Below are 6,015 nucleotides of genomic sequence, written 5' to 3'. Positions count from 1 at the left end.
TTTTATTTTATCGATTATATACATCAAAATTAAACCAACATAAAAAAAAATCAAAGAAAGCCAAAATTACAATTATCAATGACCAATATTTTAACATCTAAATCAACCCAAACTATCCTTACAAGATAAGTTTAGTTTAATTTTTTAATCTCTTTATTTTCCTTGAAGAGAAATACCATTCACATCATTCTCAATGACAACTTTGACTTTTCAAGGTTTTTTTATTTGCTGCTTAAGCTCAAAATGTATGAACCCTCCACCCTACCTTTTAAAGCAAACATACTATTCATATCACCTCTATTTATTGCATTAAAATTCTTACACTGTTAACTTCAATCGTTTTAATAGCAACTTATTATCACTTATAGGACTAACATGTTCTATGAATTACAAAAAAAGTGATCATTTATTAATAAATGTTATTTTGATTATGCAGAGCATTGTGAATTTTTTCTAGTTTTAAATGTTCATGCAAATTTTTTTATATTACTTACTCATTCTATTTACTTGTCTAAGCTTGTGTGGAATGTCATTTATAGTAAACAAGGTTAAACCTTGTACACCAATAAGAAATCTAGCAAATAATAATCATCATGCCATTGCAGATACTAACAACAACTTTTTCTAATCAATATATATATTTTTTTTCTTTATATCACTAGTTTGATAGCAAGTTATAGCAAGAATAAACAATGATTTTCACAAACAATAAAACAAATTAATGTTTCAACCTATCATTAAAAAAAAATTGCATTCATCATTCCAAGGTTGCATGGTGAGTGGAAGAGTCAACAATTCTTAAGCTCCTGATCCTCTTTGGTGAATATCCATCTTTGTAATCACTCAAATTGACTCTGAAAGATGCCTAAAAACTCAGCCCATGTAATTAAAATACATTACTTCTGAGCATGAATATTCATCTCTTGATGTGGGATAAGCCAAACATATCAATAATTTTAATTAAGTAGTTCAATGTGATCTCTAAAACATTAACAGTAAGAGATCCAACATGACATTAACTCAATGTTAGAACTTTGAAGAGGGAATGAGAAGTGGTATTATCAATTTATGGCTAAAGTTAGACCAACTATAAGTGAAACTTTCTTCGTCATTTGCTAACTATATTTTTTCCTTTATATGACAATCATTAATTATATTTGCCGAAGTTTTACTGCATGTTACTCCATCATTATTCTCTAATACTAAAATTATCCAAAATGATAAACTAACACAACCATTTTTATTAAATTATCAAAAACTTATGTCACCATAGATATATGCAACTGATTAACTAAATATTTTTGTGTTTGATCACTTTATAGCCCAATTTAAGTTTAATTAACTTCGGAACAGGCTGTTACAAGATCTTACATTATGGGCCAATCTGGGCCCCCTCGTATATACTTAAAATAGCAAGGCATTTTAGAAACGAGGAAGCCCATTCCTTAATTGAACTTTAAATGGACCTAATTAAGAGTCCGTTCGGGGCAGCTTATGAGTGCCGGCGACATTTTCAAAATGCCGCCGTCTTAAATGGACCTAATTAAGAGTACGTTCGGGGCAGCTTATAAGTGCCGGCGACATTTTCAAAATGCCGCCGTACTCTTTGGTTCGTGCGTTTCGCCAACTTATCCGAAACTGTGTTTGGGTTTTTACACTGAACGCAGACTGCGGGCCGCATTTCAGGATAAATAGCTTATCCTGAAACGCATGTGCTGCCCCAAACACACCCTAAATCTGTCCTAAGCCAGAAAGAAAAGAATGATAAATATAAAATAAATTTGTATCCCTCATGTGGGGCGAGAAAAATGAATAATTATGAGGGGAATTTACATATGTAGCCCAAAATTCTTATGTATGCACATATCTCACACCTAATCTTTCATATTTACATGCGCAGCATTTTGGTGCTTTAAATCTATGCATGAAAAGGTGTATTTCATTTTAAGAAGTGATAATAGTGCTATATACTTTAGATTTGATATTATAGAATTGAGAATTAAACTTAGTTTATGCTTTGTTGTTTCACATTAATGTATATGAGTTATCATCATAATTATATTTTGTTTTATCCTAATAACTTTGATTTGGCATTATAATAATGTTTATTCTTTATTCATTCATGTTAATTGCAATAAAAAATTTACAAAACTATTTGTTAATTTGCATGCACAACTTTATTCCACGTTATTTTTAATCAATTCATTTCTTTCCAAATCAAATGATATAAATTTATTTATCCATTTTAAAAGATTAATAATATCTTTTATTATATATTTTTTAAACTACTTAAATTCCTTTTTTAATTATTTTTTATTGATAAATGCTACTGTCATGCATGCTCTAAATTAAACTGTCAAAAAATAAAAAAAACAAAAAAACAAAAAACAAAAGTGATCTTAAACTAATAATTGAATAAATAATATATTTTTATTTATTGGGAAGATTAGTTATTTTTATTTCATAAATTTTGAACAAGAAGTTTCCTTAAAAAAGATCATATTACAATTAATATATACCAATAAATGACTATAATGAGACAAAAATGCCATTATCAGACCCAATGGGTCTCATTCATCTATTTTCTCCCATAATGAGTCTCAATTATCCACCATCTCTTTTAAGAATACAACCATCAACAATCATTTGTCTGTTGACTTGACATATCGATTAAGTCAATCAGATGCCAGTTTAGCTTATCGAATTGACCTATTGAGCTGGTTAGCCAAACATCTTATATCAGGTTTTCACCATTGAATACTTTTTTCTAAACTAGAGGGGAAGCACACAATCATCGGCGCCCTTGACAGGCCGTCCATTCCCACGTCATAAACAAAGATAATCTCCCATATTCACAGAGACTAAAGTATCAGCTCTCTCAAGCTCTTTTTATCACTCATTCACAAAGCAACAATGCATTCCATTCATTTCCATCGCCAGGTTCTGCTTAAATTGTACGAGTCCACGAACAATTATAAATCGAAAATAACAATAAAGTCACGATTAATCTAATCTTCAACACATATTCAATTATAATGCAAACCATTGGCTCTTATTTTGATAGGCATTTACTTATAAATTATGACTAATAATGCAGACCCTACATGCTGCTATTGGTTTTTTCTTAATGAAAGGAATCATAATCTATCATTAATTTGCTATTATTTTTTTTATTTTTTATAGTATAGATGGCGTGGGGAGACAACAATATACAACTTTATTTAATTATTGTAAACCTTTAGGGGGGTAAGAGACAAAGAGAATTGATTGCCGCAATTTAAATAATTTTTTTTATTATTTAAAATTTTATTTTGCAACATGACACAATTGATGGGCTTCACTTTCCTCAATTATGATGCTTGTATGAGATGATTCATATAGCTACAAAATATTAAATTAGTTGCTATTGTTTGGATTTGATTATAATATACATCACAAGATAAAAACTATATTTGCATGTTGCTTCAATTATATATGGAAGATTTACATAGAAAGAGCACTAAATTGTTGTGTATTTTCATATCTAACCCCTAGACTTCATTTTTCATGAAAAAAAAAAAATGTAACAATGTAATTTTTTTCTATGAATTCTCTTATTTTTTTCATGAAAAAAAAAAAAGTAACAATGTAATTTTTTTCTATGAATTCTCTTATTCAATAGAGCTCACCGGTCGAGCTGACTGAATCAAGCACATATGTCAAAGTGGCTGAATCGAGCCCACCTGCCAAAACAAGTGATCCCATCATTCTCATTTCCTAGAGAAAATAACATGGCCCAACTATACGAGTGCAACAATTCGACGAAGCAATCATAAAAGATAAAGACATCGATCATTCACCTATAAAAGACGACGTCAGACACTGGGGACTCAAGTCCTTTCACCCAAATATTGGAAATGATCGTGGTAACGAAATTCTTTGGTATTAGTCGGCAATATACAACATAAACATCACATTTTTCCATTAAGATCTTATAGAAAGACATCATGTAATTACAAAGATGTACTATGACAATATTTTTATAGCCTTTCTCTCTCATATATAAAAGGGGAAGAAAACGGAGAAAGGAGGATCTTCTTACTCTCACTTAAAGACTTGATTTTTGGCTTCTTATCTCTTTCTCTCTCTGAAATTGCATGGAACCTCCAAGGAGCGGCCTCCTTCCAACTTACCAAAATATATCAAAATATACCAAAAACCTTTATTGAATTATTATAAAATATACCAAAATTTTCAATTAAACATTATTTGTTTGCATTAACAATCGGCCTCTCGTCTGACCTTAACTCTATCGATATTTGATCTGAAACTCAACAATCTAGTGATCAACCATAATGTTAATTGTCATCTAGTAGGAAATCCTCTGGCATGTCCTTACGATCGATCAATCCAAATGTCTTCCTACCTAGCATTAATCAGTCGATCAATAACAGAAATGCAGACCGAGTCTTCCATTCTATCTTGAGACCCGTGCTGACATATTTCATTGTGTACAAACGACATGTCAGATTTGATACTTATATTATAATTTCATGCTTATAACTATAATGCATGGATCAATGAAGACCCTAGAGATGGTGATTGTGTTAATTTCATCACTTTGGAGGAAGAGCATAAATCATGATTAACAAACAAATATTGAAGCATTATTATTACATTATTTTTTTCAAAGTATGCTGATGTGATGTAATCATAAAATAATCATTTTGTTTGCATTAAAAAAAGACAATTATTTTGACAGTATGTTGTTTATCTAACTTGGTGAAGTTATTAAAAAAAGTATATGATATGAAGATTTGTGATACATTTTAAAATAAAATATAAAAAAATTCGAGATAAGATGGGATAAAGCTGCGGAAGATTTTTATTTTTGTATTTTTTTAATTATTTTTGAAAATACCGAGGAGATGGAGCAATGACAGAAATGCATCATGCAAAAATGATGATATAACGTACAAACAAGCATTCTATGTTTATTTAATGTCTATATCATAAGAATTTTATAAAAACAATTTGGGGTATATATATAAGATACGTAAATTCCTAAAATTTGGGTGGTTTTTTTGCAAATCTTCCTTGAGTGCTTAAATTAAAATGTTTATTTATTAAAAGGAAAGACTTAGGCTCTGTTTGGGAGCACTTTTTAGGTGCGGCGCGGGCATTCGCCGTGACTTCTCGCGAAAGCTGTCCGTTTGGTTCGCGACTTTGGGCAATTTGGCGGCGGCAGCGGGGCGAAAGCGGGCCGCGGGATATCTGTGGCTTCTCCCGCTTTCGACCTAAATTTTACCCTTTTCCCTCTACCTACCCTCGGTGATTCCCGCTGTTTCCCCGCGTCTGACCGTCCACCCTAGGTGATTCCCCGCTGCTTCCTTCGAGTCCCCTTCTCCTTCTCCTCTTTCGTTGTCCCTCGACCGACAGATCTAAGGTAAGACAAGCTATTTTCTTCTTTCTTTGAGGATCTGACGAAGGATTTGCGTTTTGCGGTTCGTGATGATTTCTCCTTCACATTTCTTTCCTGTTTCTGTCATTTCTCTTTTCTCCTCCTTCCCTGTCGTGGATCTGTTGCTTCTTAACGAACAATGGCTTTAGGTAGTTCTTGTGGCACAAGAGAAATTACTTCATCTAACTCTTACCTGAGTAGTACACCTAGATTTGGGATCATTTTGGCATTGTCCATCCAAGTTGCAGATCTTGCAGTACTTTTTTTCGGATCTGCGGTTTTGCGGTTTTGTGGTTTTGTGGCATTGCGGTTTTGTGGCTTTGCAGGTTTTGTGGTTTTCCCACAGAAACGTGTTAAGTGTTGTTCGAATTGGCTTGTTCATACATGAATTGGTTTTCTTCATACATGAATAGTTTTCCCTATACATGAATACGTTTCTTGCGGAGCTGCTGCCTTTAAAAATATATAAAATGCCTTATTTCCTATGGTTCGTGTAGAACTTCTGATTACTTTGTGAAGGAAAAAAAAAAGTTGGCTTATTTCCTTTGGTTCATGTAGAACTTGTGATTAGTTTG

This window comes from Phalaenopsis equestris, unplaced genomic scaffold, assembly GCF_001263595.1.
Source record: "Phalaenopsis equestris unplaced genomic scaffold, ASM126359v1 Scaffold000134, whole genome shotgun sequence".
Lineage (NCBI taxonomy): Eukaryota > Viridiplantae > Streptophyta > Magnoliopsida > Asparagales > Orchidaceae > Phalaenopsis > Phalaenopsis equestris.
This window is presented reverse-complemented; position numbering follows the sequence as displayed.